This window comes from Strix uralensis, chromosome 27 (assembly GCF_047716275.1).
Source record: "Strix uralensis isolate ZFMK-TIS-50842 chromosome 27, bStrUra1, whole genome shotgun sequence".
Lineage (NCBI taxonomy): Eukaryota > Metazoa > Chordata > Aves > Strigiformes > Strigidae > Strix > Strix uralensis.
The window spans coordinates 785,422-790,289 of NC_133998.1; the positions used below are offsets into that span (position 1 = coordinate 785,422).

Here is a 4,868-nt window from a genome sequence, read left to right on the forward strand (position 1 = left end):
ATCTCCCAACTGACCTGGAGAGTGTGGAGGGTGGGGATGGGAGGGTGGGGATCCTCATCAACCCACCTCGGGGCCGTGGCCACGGCCACAGATACTGTTCCCCAGGCCTTGTGGCTCACACCAGCAGCAGAGCGTCTCTCGGCTCTGTGGACAAGGCTGGCCTTGTGTCTCTGACACCGACCCTTTGCCTCCGTGGGTGCCAGCAGCCACGCTGCTCTGCCTGCTGACGTGGTCTTTTCCTGTGTTCATTCAGCAGGCAGTGTCCAAGATGGCCTCAGAAGACTGGGCCCTGGAAAGCTTTGGTATGGACACGAGCAGCCCCGTCTCCTTGCCCTGCGCTTCCCTGCAGTGCTCCTTATCCAGGCACTGCTCGCCAAAACGGGGCAGCTGAAATGCTCCGTGGGGTCCCAGAGCCAGGCTGTGGCAGAGCGGCTCTCTCGGGCTCCCTCCCAGTCCTGCCCTTGGCCCCTGCACGGGTGCCTCTGGCGCTGCCCCCGCACACGTTCCTGTGCTAATGGAGGGGCTCTTCCTCTGGCTGCATCTGAAAAGGGAACAGCTGGGTCACCCTTTGCTGCCCATGCAGCGAGCCCTCAGCTTTGCTCTGCTGTCATTCCCCCAGCGCCTGCTGCCTCCCAGCACCCTCAGACCTTCTCCTCGTGGCGCCGTGGCAGCACCAGTCACCAGGCACAAGGATGCCGTCCCTGCCCCGCGCAGCCGAGCACCCCCACAGCCTGGGGATGAGAACAGCACTGACAGACGTGGAGCTGCTTGGCAGCACCAGAAATAGTGTCTGAGCACCAAGTGCTCCTGGTCTGTGGCCTCTTGCAGTCACCTGCTCTCCCTTCCTTACAGGTGCCACCATCGACACGCAGAGAACTTCGGAGACCTACACCTGCACAGCGAATTGGGGCTGCAGGGCTGTAGCGTTCTTCTTTCCATCCAAACCTCCTAATGCTATTTTGCAGGTACCGTAGCAAAACTCATCAGTGCTGTTTTCCTTCCTTCCTGTGAAGCTGGGACCAACCTCAGGGCTCTCCCCTCTGCCCAGGGCAGTGCTGCTCCAGCCCACAGTGCTGATCAGGTTCCTGAAACCAAAGCTCGGACACAAGGCTGGGCCTGCTAGAGATCAGCGGTTCCCCTCGGGAGGGGAACAGAGCTGAACTGAGCAGAACTGCCCCACCTTGCCCACAGCCTCTGTCCCAGCTGAGTGAAAGACTTTCTCCCTGGTGACCCCATTTCCACACTTGTCCCTAACGGTGCCTTTTCAGGGGTGGGAGGTGGGAGGTGGGGGGTTCCCTGCAGAGCCGCTGGGCAGAGAGGTGTTTCTGTAAGGCCCTGACTAGGGTGGTTTCATAACCGGTGTTCTCCTCTTTTCCATAACACTGAGAGCCCCCTCTGTCAGGCAGCAAAGGTGACTTCCTGCTTCTGTCCGTGTCCTCACAGGCACCTCATTTCCGAGCTGCAATATCCCCCCCAGACACACTGGTCCCGTGCTCCAAGGGGCACGAGCAGTTGTGTTGTCCCCAACGCACTCTCACCCCTCACTGCTCTCTCATTCTGGCTGCAGCCGGATGTGTCCCCAGGAAACTGCTGGCCTTTCCCAGGGCACCAGGGCCAGGTGGTCATCAGTTTGCCAGTACGAGTCCGTCCCACTGCCATCACTGTGCAGCACATCTACAAAGAGGTGTCTCCGACTAGGAGCGTCGCCAGCGCCCCCAGAGACGTCGCTGTCTTCGTAAGTCTCAGCTGGTCATGTCTGGTGGGGTCTGGCCCTGGGGGAAAGCCGTGACAGGGACTTGCCTGCTGGCTTTTGTGCACCCTCTGGGGTGTGTGTCCTGCTCTCTGCTGAGCACTGCGCTGCCCTGGGGGGATACTTCAAGGGCTCCAGAGGTTTCATCCCTCTCAGGACATATTCTGGCCAAAGCACCTCAGGGTTCTTGACCAAAAGGGTCAGGGTGGGGACTGAGCTCCGCCCTGGCCAGTGTCAGACTGCTGCTGGAGCCCGGGAGAGGCCGGGTACCTGACAGGGCTGAGCCAGTGCGCACATCCCCTCTTTGTGGCGATGAGTCTGAACTGCTCTCCTTGTTATTTGGCCCCAAGGGAGTGGACGCGGATGGAGAGGAGGAAATGCTGCTCATGACGTTCACCTACGACGTGACAAAAAAGGCCACTCAGACCTTCCCTCTGAAGGTACGCTCCACGCGCGGGGGCAGGATGCCGGGGAGCAAACCAGGCTTGGCTGGGGGTCCATGGCAGGGGGGTGTGAACGCTTCCTCCCTGGGCACAGGGCCCCGGGCCAGCGCCCAGAGACACCTGGCGGGGCTGGCATGGCTGAGGAGCAGGCGGTGGTTCCAGCAAAAGGGGAGCGAGGGCAGTGTCACGCCATGGGAGCACGAGTCCTGAGAGAGCACTGGCTGCAGCCACTGCCCTCAGCAGGGCCAGCTGCACATGTGGCCCCTCCACCAAATGGCACATTTGTGCCCTGGAGAAACAGGAACAGCCGGTGGCCAGAGCTGCCGGGCAGCACCGTCGCTGCATCTTGTGGCCCGCGGACAGCTGGACAGTGCCCTCTCCTCGCAGCAGAGCGTCCCCTTCTCTGCGGTGCTCCCCCCTGCCAGGAGAAAGGCAGGCAGAGTGGGCAGCGGGGCCTGGGGGGCTGCGCACCAGCTTCCCCACGTGCAGGAGCCCCTCCCCGGCCTCTCTGTCGGTGCAGAGCAAGGGGCAGAGGGAAGGGGGATGCAGCCCCAGCCAGGCCAGCACGCAGAGGAGGCCAGGAGCCTTCCCCCGTCCCGTGCCCCAGCCTCCCCAGCAGCCCCAGCACCAGCAGTGACCCCGATGGCAGCAGCCACTCCCACCCGCCTCCGGGAGCTGTTTCCTGAGCAGGAGCAGGGCTGGCAGGGAGGTACTGACTGCACTGTCGCTCTGAACACCTCTACTTCCTTTTCCCTCTTGTCTTCACAGAACGCGCCGTTTATCAGAGCCTTTTCATACATCAAATTTCTCGTGAAGAGCAACTGGGGAAACCCATTGTACACCTGCATTTACCGAGTGCAGGTGCATGGGCTGAGGGCGGGAAGAGGAACCAGCTGAGGGGAGCACGGCTGAGGGCAGGTCTGGATTGGAGCGTTCCATGTCACGTCGCGTCACGCTCAGTGTCCAGGCAGATGCTGCTCCCCCGCGCCCCGTTTCGGTTTCCGGGTCGTGGCGGATTCTCTGGTGCGGTCGGGTCACTGCTGGGACGGGCCCGTACCGGTCACCGCTCGGTGACCACTTTTAACTGTTTAGTACTTGCTGTCGTTACTCTTGGTTTTATTACTATTAATAAATCTTTTTATTCAACCTATGAATTTCTTCTTTTGTCCCTCCCCTGTTTCACTGGGGGGCGGGGAGGGCGGGAAGTAAACAACTGGCCATATGGCAATTGGCTGCTGGCTGAGTTCAAACCACAACAAATGAGAGACGAACAAGAAGGACCAAAATAAAAAAGAAGAGGGGAAAAATAAATAAACACTGTGGCTGTTCAGCTCAGCGTGGATTTGTCTCCAAAGCGGGGCACAAGAAGAGCCCTGGGGGAGGGCGGGTGTGCCCACTGACATGGCCACTGCCCAGCCTGCCGGCGGGGGGTGCGGGGCCACCAGCAGCCCTGGGGACAGCTCCTGGGGGCTCCCAGGGCCGGGGGTGGGAGCTCCTCTGGGGCCTTGGCGAGAGCGGGGACGGGGAGCGGCTGGAACCGTCTGGCCCAGTGTCCCGATCCGATATCGGGGAGGGTTCTTAAACGATCCCAAAAGCGAGATTAAGACACAAACAAGATCAAATGCCGTACAACCTTGTGAACTTTATTTTCCGTAACAACTGGTAATAGCGATAGGACAGAGAGAAAAAGAAAGGAAAAGTCAGAATCCCTAAACAACCAAACAGTAGAGATGCAGCAAGACTAATTACCACCCCCACGAATCCAGCGATGTCCCATTGGCTCGGTCTCAGTGCAGGTGATGGTGCTCCAAGCTCCAAGCTCCGCCAAAGTCTCAGCTCCGAGGAAGGGGGACCAAAATCAAGAAGGAAGAACAAGAGTCCCGAGAGAGGAGTACGCAGTCCTTTTATTGCCCCAGTTCCCATGATTTCTCCGAAGACTCCCCCGTTTCCACGGAGCTCATTGTCATACGTGCCGCCCCGTGTTCCTCCATGCGCGCATGCCCAGGTGTTCACGGTGGTTGTGCCAGCGGGGGGTCGACCTGTGGCGTCTTCAGTCTCCGCACATCTTCCTCATCCTGATTTCCTCTCCACCCAGCTCGCGCGCAGGTGCAGCTTGGTAGGCACTGCCAAGGATGTTTAGCTTTGGGTGGATGTCGTGGTTTCATCGGGGACAAGTCGTCTCCTTCCGAGTGTACTCCTCCACAGCGACAGGATGCTGAGGCCAGGAAGTGGTAGTGGTGCAGCAGCAATGTCGAGACATACACAGTCCAACACAGTCCCTTACAACTATGTCTTTTTCCCTTGCTTAAAACAATCATGCGATGACTCTTCATTAATCCAGCAGCTGTACCTGAACACCAGAAACTAAACTGGACTAGAGAACAGAAAATAGACTTAATTTGCATTAATACCTCTATGTATAAGCTGTTTGGTATGATCTCTGAGCACCTTCTTGGAAAGAGTAGAAGTGGACATGCAGGAACAACAACAAAAGAAAAACAGAAGGCTTTTGAAGGCAAAACTTTTATAGTTTAGAAAGCTCTTTACAAGGCTTGCAAATATTTTACTAGGAATTAAAATTACTGATTTTTTTGAAGAAAACAATGTCTTAGAAACATCAGGCTTAGGGAGAAGGCGTGTCTCATAGGAGTGATCAGTTATTGATACAAATGAAA

At 57.9% G+C, this 4,868-nt stretch overlaps 1 long non-coding RNA gene across 1 annotated transcript; it reads left to right on the forward strand.

Annotated features, from left to right (window-relative positions):
- The first annotated feature begins 745 nt into the window (after positions 1-745).
- On the forward strand, positions 746-3,071 carry LOC141935216 (uncharacterized). The gene is made up of 4 exons (XR_012626512.1): positions 746-965; positions 1,568-1,735; positions 2,101-2,190; positions 2,962-3,071. It is a non-coding gene; the product is annotated as an uncharacterized LOC141935216 (long non-coding RNA).
- Positions 3,072-4,868: the final 1,797 nt, after the last annotated feature.